This window comes from Castor canadensis, chromosome 1 (assembly GCF_047511655.1).
Source record: "Castor canadensis chromosome 1, mCasCan1.hap1v2, whole genome shotgun sequence".
Taxonomy (NCBI): Eukaryota; Metazoa; Chordata; class Mammalia; order Rodentia; family Castoridae; genus Castor; species Castor canadensis.
In genome coordinates this window covers 12,007,266-12,034,628 of record NC_133386.1, presented here as the reverse complement: position 1 = coordinate 12,034,628, position 27,363 = coordinate 12,007,266, and the positions used below count along the sequence as shown (strand labels likewise).

Genomic DNA, 27,363 nt, shown 5'->3' with positions numbered 1-27,363 from the left:
TACTTGCAGAATACCTTTTGGTTCATGAAGCACTTTAAATGAACTATTCTATTTATTTCTTTAATGGGATAATTTAAGTCCTAATTATTTCTTCTGCTTTTAACATCAGCTAGTGTTGTCTCCTTAGCCATAAGCTAGCCTTCCTTCCTAAGGAAAGAAAGATTTGTCAAAGAACTTGTTATTTGCACAGTTCTGCCTCATGTGGTGGGTGAAGGAACAGAATGATTTTCCTATAGGTCTCTGGAGCTATTCACTTTGTATCTAGTTTTTGTCATTATCACAAGTCTGTGTAGGGGCAAATACAGATGAAATAACAGATAAGGTCATTAACCTCAACATCTTCTCATGCTTAACAGATAAATATGCAATTACTAAGGCATCCAGGTAACAGGGGGAGTTGGGCCGCCCCTCATCTATTCATTGCACCCATGTCAGAAGGGGTAACAATATGAAGGATACAGGTTCTTTCATAGATTGACCTTTTCTCTCTTGCCATGTGTCCATTCTCAGAAACCTGAGAAAATATCTCTGTACAACAGCTAGGGGATTGCCACACGCGCTTACCCTCTAAACATGGCATTGAAAGTATGTCTGAAGGAAGTTTTATTAAAAGAACAGAAAACCTATTTTATCCTGAAAAGGGAGATCATAGACCACAGGGTCCAGCACCAACAGATGCTCAGTTCATGTGCATTTCATCTGGCCGCCTACATCCAGCACCCTGTTTAACTGACTGTTGGATTCTGCACTGCACTTTTCTCAAGTTCAAGAGAGGGTTGAACTCCATTAACCCAGGGTCCCAACCACCTCAAGCAGTTCAAGATTTTCCAAGTTGTCCTGGAGCCAGGAGGCCAATTGCCCCTCAGGAATACAATTTCTTCCTGGAGCTTTGCACAGGTCAGACTTCAGCTGAAAATACGGGAAAATCATGGAGGACAGTCCTTTATATCACCTCCTGGTGGGGCTCATTTCTCCAGGAAAAAATGGAGACTTGCCTTCTTATTAGAATTGCATTGCAAAAATGAAAATTACTTCCATATTTAGAAAGAGTATAAAATAAGGGTTTTTTTTTTTTGTAAATCAAAAGTCTCTATAAGAGCTATTATTTCACAACCATAAACCTAAATTAAGTCTGATTTAGCAGGAAAAGTACTAGTGGATGAACTTCTGACTTGACAAATAACCAAGGTTGTGGGTGGGACAGACTTTCTGGATCTCATTTCTTTGCCTATGAAAAAGAATATCCCACCCAGCTCCAAAATTCTGTGCTCCTCAGTAGGAACTTGGAAGTCCTTCATTTTACATCCACTGGAACACATTAACCAACAAAGAGAAAACATCTCAATAAAAGATAACCTCAGCTGCAGAGTCTGAATTCACCTGTAACCTTCATCCTTTGCCTTCTATAAACATTTCCTGCTCCCATCTCATAAAAGGCTAACCAATGCTTTCTGACCTTGGAGCAGGGAAGAGTCAGGTTAGCTGTCATGTAAATAAGTTAAACCTTAAAACACCAAGCTTTTGCGTGAATCATCATAGTCATTTGTTCTGAATTATACTTCATCGTGTCCATGAAATGTGAGCTTTTCATCTAATGCTGTGTGAACTGATAGCTCACATCTGAGTAATTTAACGAGCCTGTTTGTTGTTTTCTTCAGGACCGAATGACTCAGAAGACTGCTGAGCTTCTAAGCTTCCAGGGGAACGTGAAGCCTTTCATCTTCAGCGGTCTGGTTAAAGTTGAAGGTCAGTAGTGAATTCCCTTTGCCTCCAAATAGCAGGCTGTCTTGAAGGTAGCAAGGGAAAGTCACACCTGTCTCCAGTCCCTCTACCTCCCCTGGCACTGAAGTCCAGATTTTCCCAGTTGTGTAGGAGGAGGGATGTGCTCAGGGTGGTGAGGTTTTTCATGCAGTTTGGACCACTAACCTTACACTGTGGAGTTTCTCACTTGCTCCTTCCCAGCACAGCCCCACAAAGATTCTGGTGGAAAATAAAATTTGATGACAAGTGGTTGAACCAGAATGGCTAAGCGGGAAGTGAGGGAGGGAGGGAGAGAGGGAGGGAGGGAAGGAAGGTAGGAAGGAAGGAAGGAAGGAAGGAAGGAAGGAAGGAAGGAAGGAAGGAAGGAAGGAAGGAAGGAAGGAAGGAAGGAAGGAAGGAAGGAAGGAAGGAAGGAAGGAAGGAAGGAAGGAAGGAAGGAAGGAAGGAAGGAAGGAAGGAAGGAAGGAAGGAAGGAAGGAAGGAAGGAAGGAAGGAAGGAAGGAAGGAAGGAAGAAAGAAAGAAATTATGCACAGATGCCTTTCCCTGTGTGGTTTTCAAAAGAACACGTCCTCAGCCTCTGTTCAATGCAGCTGTCATGTCAGCCTTGCTGGGACCCACTGCACTGGTTGACATGGCCCAAGGCCCTGCACACACCTTGACCCTGTGCTCACCACAGTGTGTCCAAATTACAGTCTTGCTTCGTCCCTTCTCTGCTGCACCAGGCGCTCTACTCGGCCAGACCTTCCTCTCCTTCCTCACGGCAGGAGAGCATGGTGGTTAAGGGTGAGCTCTTGGAGCCTTATACTACATAGATTCAAATCCCACTTCAGTGATTTAATGACTGTGATCTCGGGCTCCATCTCTTTGTAGTTTATTTTCCTTATAAAATAGGGGTCACGAAGATGTCTACAATCACGGGTTTGGGTGTTTAAGGGATGTGTATGAAGTATGAGGCAGGTGCCTTGCTCAGTGTAAGAGCTATACTGTGTAAGTACCATTGATTATTAGTGCTTGTCACAGGAAAGATCACACTGAAAATGAAATGACACATTTTTTTCCTTGAAGATCAGAGCCACACAATTTGCAATAATGATTGTATGTAGCTCATGAATATCTCCTGGAAATTAATCTGCTGAAGGAAGTTGGGTGCAAGTATAAATAATCTGAGCTGCTGTAGGGGTCTGTACAGTTATTCTTCACTATGCAGTGGAGCACCCGGCCAGGAAGACGTCAGCACTCCTATTCCAGAGGCTTCTAAGCTTGTAGGCTTTTTGGAGGCTTCAAAGTGTGGCTATAAGTTCCTGTAAGGTCCCATTCCTGTACCTGTACAATATCCATGCCACATGAAGATGTCAGTGGCAGAGGATCCCAGCTTTCTGCAGAGTTGAGGGATGTGCTGTGCCTCTGAACCCCAGAGTCTCCTCTGACTGGTAGAGGACACTGTCAGTCTGTTCCTTGTCTGTCTGTTCTTTAGTATTCTCAACAGAAGTGTCCAGGTTCAGAGGTGCCAGAGATTTTGGAGCTATGGGTTTTAAAAGAATTTACCAAGGTGAGAGAAAGGGAAAAGCAAAGATTTATTAGGACACTATTAAAAGGAAAGAAAAAAAAAAAAGGTGGACAGCTAGCCAGGAGTATACCTGCAGGGACAGGACTGAGTGTAGGTTCTATACCTTGGGTGAGGCTACTTTGGGTTGACTGTCTCCTTTTTGTAGGCCTTAGTGATTAGTTATCTCTTCCTCAGCTCATGGCTTGAATTTTGCAGCACAGGAATATTTTCTGGCTTGACTATCACTTCCGCCTTCCATTTGGCCCATTTTGTGTGCTTGACTCACTTCTGCATTCCATCCAGTCCTTGGTATCTCCCACTATGTCTCCTTAAAAGGCAGGGGAGGACTTCCTCCACATTCCCCCCTGACAGAACAACAAAACCAATCCAGTTTTAAATGGGGTGGACATCTGCTCCTCTTGTAACTGCTTTGAGATGGGCAGGGGTTGTTCTTGCAGAGGGCTGTGGTTAGTCTGTTGGGGACATGTCGGGTATAATTGAATACTGGAATATAATCAGAGGACTCAACATCAAGGTGATCAGTCCTGACCAGGGAAAAGGGATGACTCACCACTGGCTCCAGATCATCCTCCAATGGGCAAAGATGGTATCTCTAACTACTCAGGAGGCAGAGATCAGGAGGATCACAGTTCAAAGCCAGCCCAGGCAAATAGTTCACAAGACCCTATCTTGAAAAAGCCCATCACAAAAAAGGGCTGGTGGAGTGGCTCAAGATGAAGGTGCCAATTCAAAACCCAGTACCGCAAAATAAATAAATACATACATGCATACATAAATAAGATGGCCTCTCTGGGGAAGGCCAGAAGGGATTCGAAAGTGAAAATAAAGATGTGCCATGTGTTGGAAGTGGAGACTTGGAAAAGAGAGGACAGACAAGTTCTGTACCTTATGGGATATAAGCGATATGGGAAAGAGCAGATAAAGTCCTTGGAAAGATAAATTCCCATATGGAATTTCCTATATGGAGTTCCCCATACAGGCCATCAAAATGTTGTAGATTTTGGAGCTGCAAGCTGGGAAGAGAATGTATTGAGAGGGGAAAGTAGGAGAAGCAAAGATTTATTAATATGCTTTTAAGAGGCACAGCAGGCAGCCTAGCAACAAGGTAAATGTAGCTACTGTGTGCAGATATAAGATAAAGAACAGACTTTCATGGAGTTTACCTTTCACTGATTGGCTGCTTCTTTCTCCTGGGCCCTATTGATTGGCTGTTTCTTTCTAGTGGGTCCTACTGATTGGTTGTTTCTGTCTTGGATTGTTGTTTGAATTTCCAGGTACAGGAACATTTGGAATACTGGGACCCTACTGCCTCATTGCAGCATTTTGAGGGCCACACCTTCTTAAAGGGAGAATGGTCTCCTCCACAGGAGAGACTCAGTGATGGCAGCTGGAAGCTGTGTCCGCTCCCAGAACTGCCACTGCATCCCTTGATAAAGCCTCTGTGTGCCCTGGTCAGCAGGCCAGCTGTGGTCTGCACACAACAGGCAGCACAAACAGCTTAGGGCTTAGGAACCCCTGCTTCTGTCCCCATAGCAGCTGCCATTGCCCCAGCCCACCTCTTTCTCTAGGGCTCTCAGAGGCTTTGCACATAAAGGACCCACCTACACACTTCTCTGGGTAGTGTCAATGTGTACCTGTAGACCTCTCTCCTGGAAAAGAGAGCTGACTGCTTGTTTCAGCAGGTAGACAAGCAGATCTACGGGGTGCCCACATGCTTGGCCCTATTCTGATGAAACATTTTCTTCTCTCAGAAGAGTGTCAGTGAGGGTGACTGTGTGGTTTGAATCATTGGCCCAACCCTCTTCTGAGTTACACCATGACCCAGAGTGAATATATTCACATTTTTCTGCCCCTTCTACTTCATCATCCTCAAGTCAGTTAGGAGTCATCTGATCTCTAACGTGGGAGTCAATTCTGGCTCTGTCATGTCCTTCCTCCCCTAGAAAGTGCCACCAAGTTCTACCTTTCTCTCAGAACAATTTAGAGCTGCTTACTTTCTGTCCCTGTAGCCTCTGGTTGTGGCTTCCAGGCTGGATTCCTGCTCTGGTACCCCCCATTGCTGGACTTCAGCATATTTTGTTTCTCATCTCATCCTCTGCTCACAACCTGGGGCTTATTCTGGCCTCTGATGGATCAAGTTCAGGTTCCTTTGTCCTGTTAGCAAAGCTCTAGATCATGTCCCCAACCATATTTCTCCACACTTTGGCTGGCATTCATGGAACACTTGCTGTTAGTGAGTCATGTGCCGGGGTTCTAGGGACTCAAAGGACAAAGAAGTTCTGCCCCTCCTGCAAGCCTGGAATAGCGAGGTGGAGGTGGAAGCAGTGTTGCTCATATGAACTCTGACACAGGGCCATTGTGGAAGGCAGAGGAAGTGATGGTGATACAGGAGGAAACCATTAGTTCTGACATGTTCTATGCTTCAGCTTGGAGAGTGACTCCGTCAACTTGGGACATTACTGGGTTACCTTTTTTTTTTTGGTGGCACTAGAGTTTGAACTCAGGACTTCACACTTGCTAGGTAGGCCTCTTACTGCTTGAGCCACTCCACCAGCCCATTTTTGTGATGGGTTTTTTTGAGATAGGGTCTCCCAAGCTATTTGCTTGGGGTTGGCTTCAAACTGCAATCCTTCTTATCTCTCCTCCTAAGTAGCTAGGATTCCAGGTGTGAGCTCCCAGTGCCCAGCAAAAGCTTTTGTTGTTGTTGTTGTCATTTTGGTGGTACTGTGCGGTTTGAACTCAGGGCCTCATGCTTGCTAGGCAGGCACTCTACCACTTGAGAAGTCATTATTGGGTTTCTTGAAGCCATCTTGTTAGCAGGAGTGAATTCTTGAGAGATCACATCAATTATTCAAAATGATTTTTGAGTAAAAATTAAAACTACTTTCCTCAAAAGACTTTCTTTTTTTTAGTGGGACTAGAACTCAGGGCATCACACTTGCAAAGTAGGAACTCTTCCTCCAGTCCATTTTGCTTTGGTTATTTTGGAGATGGAGTCTCATGAACTATTTGCCTGGGCCACCCTTGGGCTTCAATCCTCCCAATATTAGCCTCCCAAGAAGCTAGGATTCCAGGCATGAGCCACCAGTGCCCAGCTAACAGACTAGCTTTTGAGATAAGCTGAATGATTTCCTCCTTCTCACTAATCTGGGTGCTAACAGTGTGTCTACATTTCTATACTTGAGTTATTTCCAAACTTCTAATACTCAGTGTGGTGATTCACACTTATAATTCCAGCACTCAAGAGACTAAAGCAGGAGCATCGCAAGTTCAAGGCCAGCCTGACCCACATAAGAAGAACCAAAAAAAATTGAAAAATAAAACTTCTTGTTATTGGTAACTATTCTGCTAACTCTTTATATGCACATCACAGTCTGACTAATATGAATAGGGACTGTGCTCAGAGTCTGGCATTTATGAGACTTTGATGTGTTTGGATAAGAAAAACGTGCTCTGTGGGCTTGAAACTTTTGTCCCTGCATTGCTCCGCCTTCTATTACTTCCTCTTTGTATTAGCTGCTACCTGAGGACCTAAGATAAACCCTCTTCCCAGCCTGCTGAGAGACTGTAACTCCAACATTTGCTGTTTTATTGCCACATTTTTAGAGCCAGGGTCCTAATTTGCACTGTAAAGTTCTAGAGGGTTAAAATGTGGCACACATTTGCATTTGTGCCAAACTCATTGTAGGGACACACACACACACACACACACACACACACACACACACACGCACTTTTTGTTACCTCTGTGTTACTTCTGTGGCTTCTGTCTGAGATTTTAGGAGTGCGCACTTAGGGGTAGATAGATCCTTTAGTGTTAGGCACATACTGTACTGTTGCCCCACCTGAACATCTGAGCCAAGAGAGATGTCAATCTGCAAGCAAGTGCCAGCCCCACCTGCCTTACAAACACACACAAATGCACCCTCACTTGTCCCAAACATGCGCTCACAGACTTAGGGGTGTGCAAAGTGCTCCCCTGGAAGCACACTGGACATCTGCACAGAGAATTCAAGCCCAGAAGAAACTGTCCAAAGCATACCTGGAATAATTTCTGGATTTTCACTTTCGTCTTTGCACTTTAGTCCTTCTCCCTTTGCCAAGACATAGTTCCACGATGCCCTGTTTCTCACGGCTTCTATCCTTCTCTCTGCCATCATCTCTTTTTCCTGGCAGAGCTCCTGCCGGGGGTATCCTTCCCACAGACACCGTGATCTGCTTGTTCAGAAGCCCACGTCGTGGTGACGCTGAGCCATCCATGCTCTGACGCTCTCCCCTCACAATCAACGGCACTGATGGGTTCGTAGGACCGTGTGGGCAGGAGCCAGTTCCGAACCCCATTCTTACCGTCTTCTAACCAGGTGTCATCAGTGGTACCAGTGGTCACTACCAACCTGAGGCAGGAATTAGTATTTTAACATCTGAGTCCATTGATCAAAGGAAGACTTCAGCAGCTGGGGGTGGCTGGGGATGGGAGGGTGCTTGCCTAGCATGCAGGAGGCCCTGGGTTCATCAGCACTGGAAAAAAAAAAAAGCAAACAAACCAAAAATAAGTAAGTAAATGAAAGAGCTAAACTGGGGTTGTAGTTCACTGGTACAGTACTTACCTAGCATGCAGGGGAGATCCGGGGTTCAGTCAGCACTGCAAAAAAATAATAAAAAAGAAACCTAAATAAAATAAACAAATAAAAGACCAAAAAAGAAACCTAAATAAAATAAACAAATAAAAGACCCCAACTGAGAATGTGGCTCAGTGGTAGAATGCATGCTGTGTTCATCCCCAGCACCAAAACAAACAATACAAAAACAGCCTCAGGGGAGAAATGACCCAAACATGTATACACATACGAATAAAAGAAAAAAAAAAAAACGCTCTTTAGCTTAACACTCAGTGGCAAGTTGAATCACTCTCTGAGAATTTATATGTGCCTGGAAACCCCTAGAGATATGCTATGTTTATTTTTGTGCAAATCATTATGCACAAAACTCACTGGATGAATACATGAAAATTGGTACAATTTTTAAAAGTCATTATTGCATAAAATCTGGGGCCTTACCAGTGGGATCAGATTTTTAAAGGATGTGTATATGACAAAATGTAAGTCCACTCTAGTTTTATAAAGACAGAAGGAATACAGGAAGAGAGGAGTGAATGACCAAGGATGGATATGAGAAAACTCTTATGACAACCAAAACTAAAATCTTTTTTGCTTTGGTTGCAAAGATGGAAAGATGGCAGGAAGGACTTTTAAGGCTTTAGCCTGAAGAAAATGAGAAAGAGTGGCAATAGTTCCAGGCTGGAGGAATGGGCTGGTGGCCATTGGGATAGATGTCACGGGTGAGACATAATGAGCAAAGGACCAGGTGGCCCTTCATCCTCGGGGTCTGATTCTATGAAACAGATGCTGACATTCTATTTGAGAGCCACAGGTGTCCACAGATATGAGCCATTAAGATAATTCTAGAAACCAAAAACTGGCCACTAAGGAATTATCAGTAATTATTGCTTTTCACCTAAAATATGTCCTAGGGCTTCCAAAATGACTGACTCTTCTCAGGACACAGCTTATTCTCTGGGAGAATCTGGTTTGTTCATCATTAGCCTATAATAATACTATGTTTAAATACCCTTTTCATCTATGGCTCCCAAAGAGTTTTATAAGCATTAATTAGTTTCCACCTGTGACTGTGAATTTATTTTGACACTTGTCGATGGAGAGCACACAATTTTGCACCTGGACAAGGCTCAAATGCTGAGGCCCTAGGTGTCAGAGATTCAACAAAATTGTGGAAAACCTTGGTCACCCTTCCAGACATCACATCCAAGAGATACCAGATGGTCAGCTGCTTGTGGGTGAGACCGATACCGATGCCCAAATGACTTCAAACTTCTTCCCACCATTTATTTCTGTTCATATCTTCTGACATTAAAATATCAAATAAGATGTGAAGTTTGGGATACATTTCCAAACTTTGAATCAGTGTGTAGATTTGAGAATTATGTATCCCTTCTGTCTTTGTAAAACTAGAGTGAACTTATATTCTCTTTCATACTCACATGAACACACACACAAAATCTGCACCTTCTGGAAAGTTGTGGAACAGGACAGAACACCTTATCATCTCCTCACCCCGTGTCCCACTGCCCTGAGCCCCGGTTGCCACTTCACACAATTTAAGTAGACTCAGGGAACTCTCTGGGATCCCAGATGAAGGGAAAAGCCTACACAATGAGCCTTCCCACCCCCAACAGCTCTGACCCTTACACTGACATTTTAAAAGCTGAAATCTAAGCACTGCCTGCTGACTTTATTTCCTGTCCCTTCCTTCCCCTCTTAATACCCACATCCCAGTGTCCACCCTTCCCTCTCCACTGAAGTCACTCCTTAAGAAGTCTTTAAGGAGTTTGTGGAATTCCGAGAGTCATTTCTCAGGTCATCTGCTTGACCTCCCTGATACTGTGGCCCAAATTATCTCCTTGAAAGTCTGTCTTCACTTGACCTCTGTGACCCTGAAGTCCCCCACTTTCCTCCATGACTCTTATCTCTTTCTTATTTGGATGATGTCCTCCGGGATCACTGGTCCTTGGGGCTCCAACCCTTCTCATGGAATCAGCACCACCAGCCTTGTCTCTGTTGGGGATATATTTTATCCATATCCTTTCATTCCCTACACCCAGTGGCTCACCAAGTTTCTTTTTCCTTTGTAGCAGCTCTTACCCCCACCACTGCCACCATCAATGCAGGTCCCTGTAACATTTCCCCCAAAATCTTCTGACTATGGCCATCAATAAAATATAGGTTCCCCCAAATTTTAAAAAGTGTATTTTATGGTGTTAGAATCAACCTTCCCAACTTTCAATTGCTTACATATCACGTATGTAAAGCTAGTATGTAGTTTCTGTAAAACTAGTGTGTGTTCAATTAAAAGATAAAAAATAGAAATGCAAAAAAAGGTTTCTTTAAAAGTAAATACAAATTAAAAATGCTGGTATCTTCTTCCCACATCCCAGTGGATGATCCGGGGCAGACTTGGGGGCACACACCCTCAGTGACACCAGAGATCAGGACAGTGACAATAGTCCAACAGCTCTGCCCTCTAGAGGGCAGATTCCCACCCCCATGAGTAAATGGTCCCGGTTTCTTCTTCAATCTATGTCCCTCTCTGAGGAAAGGAGCATTCACTTTGGATGTGACCTTCATCTGTCACTTCAGTACTTATTCACCCTCTTTTCTGGATGGCACAATCATCAGGGCCACCCGAGCATGCACAGTGGCTGTGTTTGGGCAGAGACACCCATGGAGTCTGGGAAGCTGTGACATAGCTCGGCTGGCAGATCACACGCACATACGGGGCCTTCTTGTATTTGTGGCCGGCAACTCAACACTGCTAGGTTCTACTCAAGCTGAGCTTCCTGAAGACAGCATTTCCCAGAAGTCAGTAATATATTCTTTTAAAGTTTTAATAAGAGAAAAGTTGGAGCTTACCGAAAGTGCCTTTGACTGCCAGCTTGGATTACCCTCGATGAATGTTGACACAGGCCAGATTTATGAGCAAAGCATCCTTCTCCTTAGTGCCCGTGGGGCTCGGGACACATAGGTAAATCATTCAGATGACAACTTCCTGGACTGGGTGCTTGGCACTTACCTACCACAAATCAATGCACCTATTCACGGATGGCAGAGCTGGGACGATGAGGCTGATCTGAGATGCGGAAGCACTCAGGATAAGAACGACTTTGAAACACTGGAGAGGCCTCCGGGCTGGAGTTTTCTCCATGTCTTCTTGATTCTTCTCTCGAACTCCCCAGCGATTCTGGGAAATTGCAAACAGAGAACTAAAATGACGATCCCAGCTTCCTTCCCGGACTGGAAATTTTATGGCCCTGTGGCTCTAAGGCAGTCATCTAATTCACAAAGGTGCGTCCACAGGAACCAGGCCGTTACTGGATGGACAGTCTTATCGGAAACCTGTCTCACTTGTGAATAAATGGATGCAGATTGCAAATTAATTTCTTGGTCCACTGTAGGAAGGATTGTCCAAGGATTTGAGTTTTTAATGTTTAAACGGCCGTGCCCTCCCTGTTCATATGGAAACTTGGCAGGCTTGGAGAATGTCGGAACTGTGTTACAAGTCTGAAAGTCATTCCATAGGATATATTCCAAGTGCAATTCAATGTTCTGAGCCACCTTATCTCACCAGCCTCTTTAGGATGTGATGCGGTGCTGTGGATGATCGCTGATCCTGTAGGTGACAGTACAGGCGCAGGTTACCATTGGGTGGTGCTTTGCAGACTAAAGTGTAATTTGCTACCCTAATAAGGGGTAGTTATTGAAGTCTCTTTCTACTTTTTTTTTTTGTAGTACTGGGGCTTGAACTCAGGACCTACACCTTGAGCCACTCCATAGCCCTATGATGATGGCTTTTTTGAGATTTGGTCTCATGAACTATTTGCTGGGGCTGGCTTTAAACCACGATCCTCCTGATCTCTGCCTCCTGAGTAGCTGGGATTATAGATGTGAGCCATGGCACCCAGTTTGAAGTTTCTTTGTTTTGGGGGTATTTTTCACAGTTTCTGTGAATCTTGTATCTTACTTTGAAAGCAAAGGGCCAAGTTGGAAAGAGTTAGCCGAGAAAAGACCAATACTGTCTGTAGAAATCTTCACCAGTTCAATATTTTTGTGAGTTTTATTTATTTAGTTATTAAAAAAATTTTTTTTGCAGCTCTGGGGTTTGACCTCAGGGCCTCACTCTTTCTAGATAGGCACTCTACCATTTGAGCTATATCTCCAGCCCTTTTTCTTTCTTTCTCTCTTTTTTATTCTCAGGTAAGGTCTTGAGCTTTTGCCAGAGCTGACCTCAGACCAGGATCCTCCTACCCGCACCCCGCAAATAGCTAGGACTGCAGGCATGTATCATCATACCACATGCAGCCCCAGTTTTTTTATCTTTTTATTTTTATAAGAAAAAAAGAGGGATGGAGTGTAGAGAAAGAGGGGGAGGAGGGAAGAGAGAGAAAGACAGAGACAGAGAAACAGAGAGAGAAGGAAAAGGAGAAGTCTCCCAGTTGATCCTTTCCGGCTTCCTAGCTGCCTCACTGAGCAGAGTTTAGCTCAGGACACAGCTGGTCTTTCCAGCCTCCTCCTTCCACTGTGGCTCTTGGCCAGGGCAGCTGGGACCATGGCAGATGGCACAGGGCAGGAGTGCAAGCACTGGCCTTTCAGTTTCTCCTGGACTTTTGCTGAGGTCTGGAAAGGGAGGGCCACACCGCTGCCAAGTCAAGCATCTTCACAGACTGACTCACAGACAGAGCCTTACTTCGAGAATGCAAACCAGGCAAACAGAGGAGCGCAATACCAACCCTGAAGGCAATGAGACAGTCGTTGTCACTAAGCACCACTGCACCCCTCAGAATGGTTCTCCACCTGGCCTTTCTTCGTCATTTTGTGTGAAGACAGTACAAACGTCTGGTGAGTCGGTGAATATTATTACTTCTGAGTTTTGCTTAAGCCCTGCTTTGAAGTATCTTGGTACAATGCCGTCCGAGCTTTGGAAAGTCTCTGTTCCTCTTGGACTTTCATTTAAACACACTGAGCTTTGCAAAACCCTGTGGTTTAGGGTAATGGAAAAGTGGGGATGCAGAAGTATAGCCTGATTCCAGGGAGAAAAATTTCCTCTGAAGCATTGGGCTTCTTGGCCTGTCATTTCCTGGCAGATTTGTAGTCTCTTCCTTCTTAAACAGGAGTGATCATTTTTTCAATGAAGGATTGATTGATTTTATAATTTCCAAGTTTTGGGGTTTACCAATTCAGAGGCATTATCTGAATGTTAATACCATTTTGTGATCCTTGGTATTGGATTCATTTGTAAACATACATTCATTGTACACCTTCTATGGCAAAGCAAATGTGAGTGCTGTCTCCTTTCCTTACGGGATTTTTTAGATCTCTGTGGCATTCTTTGGTCATTATAATTATGGTAGCTTGCTCTTGAAAAGTGAACTTGACTTTCACAAGGTGTCAAATAGCTAAGAAAAATAAGTAATTTTGAATATAACACTGGTCACCAACTACAATTTGTATGTTCATTTTTCACTTTTTTTTTTGGCAGCACTAACATTTGAACTCAAGGCCTCTACTACTTGAGCCTTAGTTATTTTTCAGGTAGGATCTTATGGGGTGTTTTGGCTGGTACTGAAACTGGAGTATTGTTCTCCTGATTCAGTCAATGAGTGAAGACGCAGGACTAGAGTTAAGAGTTAAAGCAAGCACAAAGTTTATTGAAAGGATAGCAAAGCACCCTGACAGGTGGGACTTTGTGAAAGGGCTAAGCCAAACAATAGCTGAAGTTCAGGATATGATATAGGGCACTAACTGGCTTAGGTTCAACCATTCTATATTTGTGATTGATTAGAGCCTAGTCAACCTCTCATTCAATCTGACCACCCATCCGTCCTTCTCCTTATTGAAGCGGACATTCCAGGCAGGTCTTGTCTTCTCAGCTTGGCCTTGGAAGTTTGCCCAACTCGTCCTGGCCTTAAGGCCCACAACCCACATTGTGCAACTGCATTTTGTTACTTTGATGAAAGACTTGTTATTTCTCTCTCATCCAAAATGGAGTCACCTCTGTTATTCTTCCCCTTACAGCACTGGCCTCAGACCAGTCTCATCCCACCTGCAACCTCCTGTTTAGGTGGGATCACTGGTACGTGCCATCACTCCCAGCCCATCAGTTGAGATGAGGTCTCACTAACTTTTTGCATGGTATACCTTTGAACCACAATCCTCCTAATCTCTGCCTCCCAAGTAGCTTACAGAGGCTGTGAGCCTCTGTGCCTGGCTTACTTATATTTTTAATTTTTATTTTTAACTGATACAGAAAAACGTAAAAATTATACATGTTAATAGAATACCATGTTTTGTTTTGATACATGTATACATTTCATAATATTTAAATTAAGTGTACTTATCTCCTTAAACATTTCTTTAGGGGAAAATTTTCACAATTCTTCTAGCTTTTTGAAATGTACAGCAAATGCTTGTTATCTATAGTCTCTTATTATGCACGGGTACACCAGCACTTCTTGCTCCTATCTGAGTGAAACTCTGTACCCATTGATTGACACTTCCCCTACTCTCCCTGCCTCTGGTAACCACCATACTGCAATCAACTTCTATATCAACTTCTTTGGATGCCACATAGGAGTGTGAGTACATGGTAGTTGTCTTTCTGTGCTGGCTTATTTCACTTAATGTAATGATCCCCTATTCCATCCATGTCACTGCAAATGACAAGATTCTAATCGTTTTATGGCTGAATAGTATTCCATTGTGTACCTGTACCACATTTAAAAAAATCCATTTGTCAGTTGATAGACATTTAGGTTGTTTCTGTTTCTTAGCTACTGTGAATAATGCTGCAATGAATATATATTTCTTTCTTTCTTCTTCTTCCTCCTCGTCCTCCTTCTCCGTCTCGCTCTCTTTCTTGCTCTCTCTCTCTCCCTTTCTCCACCCGCTCTCCTCTCTCTCACTCTGTCTCTCAGGACAGAGTCTCACTATGTATCCCAGGCTGGCCTCAAACTCTCAACCCTCTTGCCCCAGCTTCAGGTATATACTACCATGCCTGTGTCTCTTCCAAGCACCATAGGTGCCAGTTTCCTTTCAGCAGCTCCCTAATCAGTGGGTGGTGCAAGTTCCTGGGCAGCCCTGGGCTGAGCCTGGGTCCTTAGGACACACTCTCCCAGCATTCAGTTTCTGCGTCCCAGTCACCCAGCTGTGTTTGTCAAAATTCAGATTCTTCACCTTCAGAGCTGCAAAGTTAGAATCTCCAGAGGTGGGGCCAGACCTATGCGTTTGCAACAGACATCTTCTCCCCACCCCCCTACTCCTGCCCCCACCATCATTTTTATGCAAAATAAAGGTTAAACCATTATTTTGGAGATTTTGTTCAAAATCAAGGCAAAAGCAATCAATGAATTGGTCAGATCAAATGAGCCCAATGTTTGGGGCTGATATGGAGCCTGTCTGGAGAAATGTTATTTGGTTATTTGATCTCTCTCCGCCCCCAAAGCAATAATTAATGGTAAGATATGGCTTTTAAATGTTCAGCCAGCTGTGCCAAGGACTGTAGCCAAGTCGTTGGATTTTTCTGATCACACTTTTCTCATCTGCAAGGTGAGGGGTGTACTTCATGTGTTGCAAGCTCCTTTTTTAGCTTAGAAAATCATGCAACTCAAACCACCCGACTTTGTTAACATAGATGCATAAGCGCATATGTACAACCATGGCCAGTAGTTTTATTCTTTTTTTAAAAATTTTTTTTTGGCAGTTCTTGGGGTTTGAACTCAGGACCCCACACTTGCTAGGCAGGAGCACCCCACTTGAGCCACACTCCCAGCCCTTTTTTGCTTTATTTTTCAGCTAGGGTCTCACATTTCTTCCTGAAGCTGGCCTGGGACTGTGACCCTCCTACCTATGCCTGCCACATGGCTGGGATTACAAGCATGAACCACCATACCCAGCCTAATTTTATCCTTTTTTGTCTACACCATTTTCCTGAATATCACACAGCATTACCCACCAGGTTTTTAAATTGGAAGGAAAGACAAAGTAAGAGAAATAAAACAGAAGCACGTCTCCAGTACATTACGCCTGCAGGTCCTGACTTGAATTATTTTTTCTTGTCTTCCACCTTCTAGTTAACAGTGTTCTCCTTTCTTCTGCTGAATGGTGATGGGATTCCTTACCTTTGAGTCATTTATTAATTTGGTAATTCATTTGTTCAACACTTAGGGGTGTCTTGTGTATTCCAGGAGAGGGCTGGGCTTTGGCAATGTGGAAATGTACAAACACCTTGAGCTCATATGGTTTTCCCTCTCCTAAAATCAGTGCATTTTATCCAAAATAGGCCATTCACATTCTTTTGGGTTATAGGCTTCCTACTCATGAAAGGCTGTTGTTGAGAACATCTTAAAAACAGAAAGACTGAAAAAGACTAGGTTTTTTTCTTTTTGAAACATATCGAACTGCTAAATCTCAAACTCAAGTTTCTGCAAGGCAAGTTCACCCCACTTCCCCCCACTTACCCAATCCTGTGATCCACACGAGTCTCCAAACATGGTGGCAACTGGGCTGAGTGTTGGGGCCTTTCCCGTCCTGCACTGCAATGTCCCCTGGGAGAGTAAGACAGTGAAGTGTTTTTGGTTGTTTTTGAATCACTAACCACAGCCATACTCATGCTTAGTTTATAGCACCTACTATGTCCTAGGTAATAAATGTGTACTGATTCGGCTTCTATGCCTTTAAACAACTTGCAGAGGAAGGCAGGTGAAGCACCTTCCTTCACAAGGATTATTTCAAAAACAAACTTCTTGGATTGGGGGTGGGGGGGCATGGTTCAAGTGGTAGAGCTCTTGCCTTAGCAAGAACAAGGTCCTAAATTCAATCCCCAGTACCACCAAAAAAAATTTCTTCCCATTATATTATAGTTTTTGTTTGTTTGTTTTGTTTTGTGGTACTGGGGTTTAAACTCAGGGGCTACACCTTGAGCCACTACAACAACCCTTATGATGGTTTTTTTTTTTAAATAAAGTCTCGTGAATTATTTGCCTGGACTGGGTTCGAACAGCAATCCTCCTGATCTCTGCCTCCGAGTAGCTAGGATTACAGGCCTAAGCCACCCGCATCTGGCTTATACTGGAGTATTTTTTAATGACAAATTTCATGAAAGGGATATTGTATTTTCAAATGGTATACTGTTCTGTCTATATGACTTAGTATTTAAACTAGGACATTACTGGGGTCTATGGGATTTAGGAGGGGGAAGGCATCTGGATTTGTCTCCATGATCAATGTTATTTTTAGGAAAGCTCTGATACAAGATCACTCACTGAACTATTGTTTGTTTCTGTGATTTGAGTGTTCTGTTTTGTTCTGTTTGTTTAATAGTCCTGGGCCTTGCACATTCTGGGCAGGCACCCTACCACTCAGCCACATCTCTAGCCCTGAGTGAATTCTTAGCTAAAGTTTGTAGGTGAATCTCCATAAAAATGGTGCAGACTGTTTTTTCTTTGTCCCCAAAAAAGAGCCCAGAGAATGCCCTCCTTTTCTCTGAGGAGACCGGGCACTAGTGTTGGGGGGCCTCTCACTGCACCTCAGGTTGAGGCGGGGATTCTCTTCCTTGTGCTCAAAGGGTTCTGTTAGGTCTTCCGTGTGCATTTTTCCATCATGAGAACCTTCAGTGTCATAATCACTAAGCTAAAACCACACACAGAAAAACTGGTTTCCACTTTGTTGTTTGCATAGAGTAACGCCCAAAGAATTTGCAGAGTGAGATTAATGCCGAGCTAAACCACACGTGTGACTGGAAGGGAGGCAAGGTCTCCAGTCCACAAGGACTGCTGGAAACATTTTTTCACAGCTCGGCAGAAATGTGACCTACTAGTTATTCTATGAGATAGACCATTGTGTGTGTGAGGAATAAATACCCCCGCTGCCTCCCCAGATGGGGGAAACCCCATATAAGCAACACAGGGCCTGACTCTGAGTGGGCCCAGCTCTCTTTATTCCACACAGAGCCCCTCCTGTTCTGGTCCCAGGCCTTCCAGAACATTTCCTGAGAAATGGAGAGCCTGACAGCTCTCTTTTGGTGCATTCTGGCTACATGGTAAATGGCTAATTTCATGATTAAGGAAGCTTTTCCCCGAGAGGCTAAATAGACTGCTGGGGGCTGGTGGAGTGGCTCAAGTGGCATAACACCTGCCTAGCAAGTGTGAGGCCCTGAGTTCAAATCCCAGTACCACAAAAAAAATTAAATAAATAAATACAGATACTCTGCTACTAAATAGACCACTGGGGCAAGTATACAAATAGACGTGTGGCAGTGACAGCAGTATGCGTTTGAGTTTTACCAACGCCTCCCTCTTCCATTGAGAAATCTAGGGACTCCAGGACATAGCACTGTGCAGTCCAGGTTTTAAAAGCCCAGGCAGGCCAACTTATTTATATATATATATATATATATATATATATATATATATATATATATACACAAACACACATATATGCATATATATGTATATATATGGCTTTATATATCATATAAATCCTACTTGTGATTTTGGAAAATTTGATACTTAAATACAGAGGATGCTAATATTTTTTAAATGTGTACCTGTCACAGGCCTGAGGAATGTGCTAAGGGCCTTACAATTTGATCTTAGTGACTTCGCAAGAATGCCATGAGTGGAACTATTTCCACTTTCTACAGAAGGAACCTGAGGCCACAGGGAGGCAGGGTGACTGGGTCCAAGTCAGATAGAATGTAATGGACTGGATTTCCCTCAGATGAACTTGACTTCAGAGCCCATGGTCTTAATGAGCTTGTGCTGTATGGCCTCGCTGTAAACCATACAAACAGCTGCCTTAATTAATGACTGCAAGAGAAAGGGCAGCTTTGACATCAGGTGCTCCTTCATTTGCATAGCATAGACAGTCACAAAGAAGATAAATGAGAGCTGATTGTCCTTTTATTAGCCGGAGATCTCGACTCCTCACCCTGGTCCCTACTGTCAATTTCCTTCTCACTGTCTTTCCATGGCCACTGAATCAACAGGCACATGCATCCCTTTTATTTATATAAAGAAAATATTACAGTGGGAATTGCATTGCAGAATTAAGCTTTAACATTCACCATTTCCTATTTTCCCTTTTGTTGAGGCTCTGACGTGCAATGATATTTCACAAAGCATGCCCAGGTCCTTTCAAATCACACTTGAACGCATCTTCAGATAGAAACATGGCGACTAGGGCATGGAGTTGAGGCTGTAGCCATCCAAAAACATCACGCTGATAGGAAAGAGATGGATGGCCCTCAACCCCAGGATGATAGGATGGTAAGGATGAGTGTTATGAGTATTATGTTTAGTTTGTATTAAGCATATTGAAAATTATATAAAAATATAATACACTGTAAAACCTATATGAAAATAATATTGTGTGCACTTGAAAGCCCTGTGATGTAAACACATACCATATGGTGCCCAAAATGCAAATCAGTCAACCCTAAACTGGTACCAATATGCAGATCAGCTAATCCTAAACTGGTGCTGATATGCAAATGAAGCAACCCTAAGGTGGCTCTGATAAACTGCTCCTCTACGGATAAACTCTACTCACCACGAAACCATCACCACTTCCTCCTGATGGACAATACACATCACGTTGGTGGACAGCAGACCTGGACGAGGTGGACAGGGACTCTCCCCATGGCCTGTCAGATTTCCTGGGCGTCCTGGAGGCCTATGGAGACTGAGAACTAGCCAGGAACCGGTTTGGAGCCAGCCACCAGAGAACTAAGATCAGGTCGCAAGGTGAGCACGGATTGGGGAAGGTTGAGGTACTCTCGGGTGAGGTTGTAACTCCCTGCAATAAAGTGTGTGTATGAGCAACTTAGTTCCTGCCTAAGTTAATTTATTTAGCGCCTGACTAACGGTCAATTTTACACTGTCGCCTGCTCGTGACAACGAGGTTTAGCTGCCCTCCACCCCAAAACCCAGCCTCCCATTCTTCCTGCTCTAGACTGGAACTTTCTCCAAGACAGGAACTGGTCCTGGTGTTCCAGGCACTTGAGCTGTGCTCAGAGCACACACTTAGAAGTTGACGAATGAAGGAGAATGGGAGCATGCCCTACTCAAAGCATATGGAAGCTGCAATGGCTTCTGGCTCTCAATGTCACACTATTTCTGCAAACATGTTACAGCAGAAGAATGTTGTGTGAGTTTGGGATCCACGGGTCAAACGTTCAAACCAAACCTCAATAAAGGAATGCACAAATGAGGTCTCCAAGAAAAATTTCTCTCCACAAGTAAATAAAAAATGTGAGTTGAACAGCAGTCTTTCTTATGTTTTCCCTTATACTAAATTCTCCTAATATTACCGAGCTGGCTATATAACCTATAGCCCTTGTTCTGAAATTTCGAGCCTTCACAAGAACCATGTTGGGTGTATGCCAAGTTCAGCAAACTACAGTAAGTAAACAAATAATGACATTTACTGAGGCACCATGTAGCAATTTCAATACATGGTGTGTAACAAGTATATGACAGTGATGTTGAAACTTTTTTGTTTAAAAAGAAAATTGCTATTTTGTTGTGAGTAGTACCATCCTCACAATCATTTGTCAAAGAAGTCTTTCCTGTATTGCTTTTCCTCAAGTATGGTGAATGAGTAAGTGGTGTGATACATCTTTGTACACTGGACATTGTTGATACTGCAACAAAAATTCATGAAAACATTGTGTCCCATGAGGCATTTGAAGAGCACCCACCACACTATCCCTTCAAGGTCTCCATTATCTATTTCAGGTCTTGCACATGGTGCCAGGAGAGACCAGGCAGAGTGTGACCCTGAGGGAGAGTCAGGTGGCACGTCTAGAGCCAGCTCTAACTTTTGGATTGTACTCCATGGATCTCTGAATTCAGGATCTTTTTTCAAGGAGGAACTGTGAAGGTATCTACTATCCGTCAGCCCAGCCCTACCATTACAGAGGTCACCAATTTGGAAATTCACTGTAACTTTCATTAAATTATAGAGATGAAATTTGTACCTTATTGCAACTCGTGTAATCCTCTGCAGCAGAAATGCTCACGACACTTTCTTTGTTCTCTTCCTGTGGCATTTTATCACATACTGGTAGAATAGTTGTTTCTGTGCAAATCTCATCACTCAAAACCACATGAACTATGTCCTGGTTCTCTGTGGATGGGTTTCCCTTAGCCCTTGCTTTGGAGAATGGGAGACTTGGATTTGAATCCTGGCTTTACTACTTTTGTAGATAAGAAAACTTGAGCAAGTTATTCTGTGTTCAGTTGCCTTCTCTGTAAAACAGGGAGAATAACACCTTCTACTCCTGTGTTGATTCAAGGAGTCAATGACTGAGCGTATAAGATGCTTAGTATGGTACCTGGCTCACTGTGACTACTGGTAAGTAACATCTATTACTATTAGAATGAACACCCTGTGGGAGAGCCAAGATTAGAACCTAGGTTTTTCTCTGGAGGGTGGAATTCCACCAGTGTCTGTCCTCAGCCTGGTTCTGCTAGTGTGGTTGAGGTCTGTCTCCTGGATGCATTCTGATTAGGGACTGCAGTCTTGTCTAGCGTTAAGCCTCTCTGTCTCTTCATGTCATGAAGTCACTGTGACTCACTGATAGGTCTATGTGATGGAGACTTAAGAAACTTGAACATGAAAAGGTCCTCTGTTGAAAAGATTAAACCATAACTTCAGGCGATTCCTGTATTTCGTGCCCACCCATACCCCGTCAGGAGGCCAGGAAGAACAAATGTGTTGCTGTCTATCTGACTGCAGATATTTATGAGCAATTATTTACTCAAGATACTGTGGCAAAGAAGGCAGCACTCAAAAGAAGCAAAAAGGAAAAGGAAATGAAAGACAAGGCAGTGTTCCTCTCTATAGACTCTGCAGTTTGTGTTTCCAAGATGGTGTTCAGGTGTTATAAGACTGCAGACAACCTCCCCGCCAAGAGGTTTCTAAGTGATGCATGGCACAACAGACAACAGAAGTCCAGGTGGTGGAGGATCAGGTCTGGAGTGACGGCCCTGGGCCTTGGGCAGGGTTATGAGGAGGAATTTGCTGTCTTTGTGTTTTCCATGTTGAACAAAAGAACCCTGATTTTTTTTTTTCAGGGTACTTTATTGATTGACTACAGTAGGAATTAAAGACAATTCATATCTGAGTAAGTTGAACAAAGCCTGGAGCTCAGCCAGAGGAGATGGCCCCAGCTACAAATGCTCCTCCAAAACCTTCATGTTAAAGGTGATCCATGGGCAGGTCTTGCCGCAGGCAGAGTATTTCATTATTATCTTTAGACCTGGAAAATGTTCCAGTCTTGGTGATTTGTATTCCCTATTTCATACAAAGGCTAAGTGCATGAAAGCTATAACCTTCCATGCCAAAAGTGTGTGAGTAAGGTTTGTTTAATAATAATTTTTATTAAACACAGACAAATGTCCTGGTCATAAGGCAGAGCTCTGTGGATTGACTCAGGTGAACACTTCCTTGTACGACCACATTCCAGCTCAAGAAATAGAACATAAGTTCCCCTCCTGGCAAAGGCAGCCACTAGCCTGTGGCCTGCATCATAGGCTAATTTCACCTGTATTTGAACTTTAGGACTTAATACATTGTGCCTGGATTTTCGCTCAGCATGGTGGCTCTGAGATCCACAGAGGAGGTGGTGCAATTGCTGTGATATGTACGGTTCATGGTATGAATAACCCTCAGTGTATTTCTCCATCTGACAGTTGAAGGAGATTTTGGCTGTTCCTTGTTTGGGCTACTGCAAATCACGATGCTATAAGCAGTCTTATGCACAGCAATGCACATTTATAAAGCTTCTGTTGCCTCTGTTCAGTGTTAGTGGTTACTGACCAAGTTTTTCTAAATGTACAAATGACTATAAATTTATGCTCCCAACAGCAATTTAAGAGACATAGACACAGTCACACGCACTTTGAATTGTCCTTGTTTTCAGTTCTAGCCATCTGGGGGGTATGTAGTGGAGTCTCTTTGTGGTGTTAGTTTTTATCTTCTTGGTGGCTGATGAGGTAGAACACCTTTTCATATGTGTGTTAGCTATTCAGATATCTTCTTTTCAACAATAACTAGTCTCTTTCAATTGCAATGGCTTACTTTTTTATTAATTCATTTGCCACAGTTCTATACATATTCAGAATGACAGACTTTTATGGATGTAGTTATTACAGACATCTTTTTCTCTGAGTGTCTTGAAGCTTAGCTGATGGCAAGTGCCCAGAGGGAATAGGAAGCTGAATGCTGGGCTGGGATTTTTATCTGAGACCTCAGAGTCTGGGGTCTTTGATGACTCCCAAACATATGAATTGTGTTTCTTAATATGTTATCTGGATTCCGACATTGTATAAGTTGATCCAATCTAAGTTGTTCCTGTGTCTTCAGAAGGATAAATTCACAAGAGACTGTCATTTAGTATTTCAAACGAATGTGGTAGGATGGAGAAGCATGGGTGACTTCCTGCGGGTGCACACATGTGTAAACTTCTGGATTGGGACAGGAGAGGGAGCAGGATGAGAGGATGAGAAGAGTGTATACAGCTGCTGTGTCCTATGGCTCTTGGGCCTTGTTCATGGGGATACAGATACAATGAATGAGGGATAAGTTTGGGGATCCCAAAGCAATAGCCTCAGGATTAGTCCTGTGAGGCCCCCATCCAGTGGAGCAGAGAACTTAGAAAAGAAAGGAAAGGAAAAGAAAAAAAAAGAAACATTTTTACCAGTATAGTAGTACACATCTATAACACCAGCACTTAGGAGGTTGAGGCAGGATAATCATGAGTTCAAGGCCAGCCTGGGTTATAAAGCAAGACCCTGTCTTTTAGAAGAATACACAGTCAGTCTGGTTGGGTTCTGGGTGCTGCAGAATGTCAAGAAATGGGTCGGTCAGAAAACCATACCAGAGCCATGGCTTTTTTGTTATTGTTTATTTATTTTGTTTTGCTTCTTGAGATGGGGTCTTACATTGTAGCCTTGGCTGGCCCTGAACTCAGTATCCTCCTGCATCAGCCTCTGAGGGCTGGGATTACAAGCATGAATCACCATGCTCAGCCATGCCTATCTTTTAAAGATACTGTAAAGACACCTGTGGAACCAGAGATGGAAATTCACCAAATTATACTTTTGTTAGAGGTTGCAATGTTAAATCCCTGGAGATGTGTGTGCTGACCTGCTCAGTGGGGCAGAGTCAAAGAATCTCAAAGGGAGAGAACCAGTTCAGATACCCATCAAGACTCTGAGAATCACTACAAGACAAACAGATTGTGATGAAGGTTCTAAGACATAGGACCTTTCCAGATGAGAAGCCATAAGCATCTCATGGACTTGTGCAGTCCTTCCAGGTTGTTATGAAGACTTCTTCCATCAGTACTGAGCCTGCAGCTGAAGTTGACATCGTGGCTGCAGAAGCCTAAGTCAACTATTTTAATAAATTGACTACTAGTTGTTAAAAAGGAAAGATAAGAGCCAGGGCTAGATTAAGAGCCAGAGTACAACTCTTTGGTCTTGTTTACCCCAAGTGCTGGGGAGGGGGCTTTTAAATCCTGTCTGTCCTTCAAGCTCTGCTGAAGGACACTAGAAGAGACCTCTGTGCTGAGATGAAGAGGACATATTCATGCGATCCTATGTCTGGGGGTCCACTTTGGGGTTAATGACACATCAGTGGGGTCTATTGCTCGGAGTCCATGTTGGGGTTCATTTACTATGAAGATCAAGATTGATGCCCACATCCAGGCAGGATGGACTAAAGGAAGGACCAGGACAAGTCTGCCAACCAGATATTCCTGACATTCAGGCAGTCTTGTCCTAGTTCTTAAGAATGCCTCATTCACCCGACATGACACTGCCTCCTGGAGAGAAGGGTTAAAACAGAAGGGAATCCTGAATTGGCAGCTGTGAATAAATGAGTTTTCAACTGGATAGGGCTGAATTTAGCTGGTGGCATTAATGGGTTGAATTACTTCCTCTGCACCCCCACCAAATATATACTGAAATCTTAACCCTCCTGCCTGTGAATGTGACCTCATTTGGAAATAGCGTATTTGCAGATGTAATCAAGGTAAGATGAGGTTGTTAGAGTGCGTCTTAAGTCAATAGCACTGGTGTCATGAGAAGAGATACACAGAGAGAAGAAATACAGATACACAGAAGAAACAAATGCAGACGCACAGAGAGTAGAATGTGACAGAGGCAGAGCCGGTAGTGATCATGTGACCGCGGAACACTGAGGACTGCCAGGAGCTAAGGGAAAAGCACGGCACAGTTTCCCTAGAGCCTCAGAGAAAGCCATCTAGTTGGCTGTAATTTATTACAGCAGCTCATGGCAAACTAATATAGAACTAGCTGGAAATGGGGGCTGGTGGACTGAGTTGAATTCAGTTATGGAAAATTATGTTTCTGTGCCTAGCTTCACATTCCTCAGGCTTTTATTCTTTAGTGAATTTTTGGGGGTATGTTTTATTAGCACACATTAATTGTACAGTGTAAGGGGTTTCACTGTGATATTTCCATATATGCACATAATATACTTGATCATATTTACCCCCATTACTCTTTCTTATCCCCCCTTTTAATCTTTCTTGCAGCTTTTAAAAAGTGGGTTTCCTTATGACCTTTGCATACGATGTACTTCAGTCATATTTCCTGCCCCTTGCTCTCTCTTTCCCCCTCCCATCTCTTGCTGCCCCCCTTCCTCTAGGTCCCCTTTTATGTTCCTTTTTTTTTTTTAACACTGGCTTTGAACTTTTATTTTTCTTACGAGGATGACCTTCTGTGTCACGTCTGGATCCCCATGACCCCCTGTCCACGCAGTGAGCTGACTTGTCTCTCTCATTTTGGAAATTCCCCAGGCTTCTGTACACTTAAGTACCCATTGCCTTATGCACCTCAGTACAACCACGTTCAGGGTGCAGCCTTTGCTGTTCTGGTTCTGGTTTGCTTGAACTAGCTGAGACTGGCTTGAGTCAGACCGTACATTGACCTAGGAAATAGAGACACAGTACAGCCCTGTGTTCTTCGCAGAAGAAAATTACTCAGGCCAAGATCGCACCAGGAAGGGACTTGCTGAAATTACCCCACGCACTTACAGGATCTTCTCACATCGATGTGTGTCATCAAGGGCTGTCTGTCTGGGTGACGGAAGGGTACCAGGAGACCTCCTCCTCCCCAAACTTGCCTTTATCATTCATAAGAGGATCTTTGATTCCACTGTTCATCTTCATTCCTCTGCTTGTCGGGGGTATCGTCAGTTTTTCAATTAAAGCACAGATATCCCCACCAAGAAAGTTCACAACTTAAGCTCTTAGCCACAGCCAGCAGTTGTTATTGTATGGTTTCTAGCCTGGGACCAGGGAAACTGAGGGACAAGCTTCCCTGTTTGGCCTCCAGCTAGATCATCATGGTCATCAACAGCCCAGATGTAATAAACATCCACATAGTAACAGGAATCATTAACCTGGAAATCTTGAAGTACATTTTCAAAGCAGAAAGGAGTTTGTGAATAAGCGAAGAGCCCTAGCTTCTCTATGTGACTTGTAGTCAGGTCCAGCCACTCTGGCGTCAGCTGGCCACTAGCTCTGTGACTGCCAGCAGGTGACTTCTAGTCTGAAAGGGGCAACATTACTCCCCCCCCCCCACTAGGAGGAAGGCGTTACAGGGTGCAAATGAGGTGAATTACCTAAGGAATTGAGCCTAATGCTTGGCACAGGGTAAACACTTGCGACTGTTAGTCCAGACTCAGTCTGAGTTTGCTCTCCCTCTGTGATTAACTGGTTGAGTTTCTTCATGAAGTGCAAGTTTTGTGCCCAAACTGACTTGTTCCCCCATAGTGATCCAGAGTCATGTTGTTAATATGAATTTGGAGATCAGTTGCCTATCAGAAAGCATTCAAGGCCCTCTCACCAGTTGGAGCCAACACTGCCACTTCAAGTTTGAAAAGACCCTAACGTCAAATAAAGCCTCGACAACAGAGATCCCCAGCTGCTTTTATCTTACATCGTTCTTAGATAGTGTTTGTCGTGTGCTTGGCCAAGTACACCTACGATTCCATCAGGTAAATTTGATTAGTATCCCACAAAAGGAAACTGAGGCACTGACGCCTAAGTCATTTCCAGAGGTCACAGAACTAATGAAAAAAGTGAAGCGCGCACACACACACACACACACACACACACACACACACACACACACACACGGGCTTCACCCTCCATTACGCTTACATTGTTGTCCCTGAAAATGTGTGATGACCATAGCTTCATAAATATTTCATTCTTTTTTTTTATTGTTTCCTTCCTTCCCTCTTTCCTTCCATCTTCTCTCCTACTTTTCCTCCTCCGTTTCCTCCTTTGTCTCCTCTCTTTCTTCTCTCTCTCTCTCTTTCTCTCCCCTCTGCTACTGAGTCACACCCCCAGCCAGTGTGTTTCCTAG

General features: G+C 43.6%; 2 protein-coding genes across 3 annotated transcripts in view; both read left to right on the top strand.

Moving 5' to 3' along the window:
* Positions 1 to 20,742, top strand: part of Scaf8 (SR-related CTD associated factor 8) — a 182,512-nt gene extending 161,770 nt beyond the window's left edge. Inside the window, exons 22-23 of one of the 2 annotated variants that reach the window (XR_012447396.1) lie at positions 1,659 to 1,746; positions 20,695 to 20,742. The gene's annotated coding sequence lies outside the window, so the exon portion shown is untranslated. Of the gene's footprint in view, positions 1 to 1,658; positions 1,747 to 6,566; positions 8,063 to 20,694 lie in introns of those variants that run through there. The other variant, XR_012447398.1, reaches the window with a different exon arrangement.
* Positions 1,666 to 27,363, top strand: part of Tiam2 (TIAM Rac1 associated GEF 2) — a 247,951-nt gene continuing 222,253 nt past the window's right edge. The window contains exon 1 of the mRNA XM_074071804.1: positions 1,666 to 1,746. The gene's annotated coding sequence lies outside the window, so the exon portion shown is untranslated. The remainder of the gene's footprint in view (positions 1,747 to 27,363) is intronic.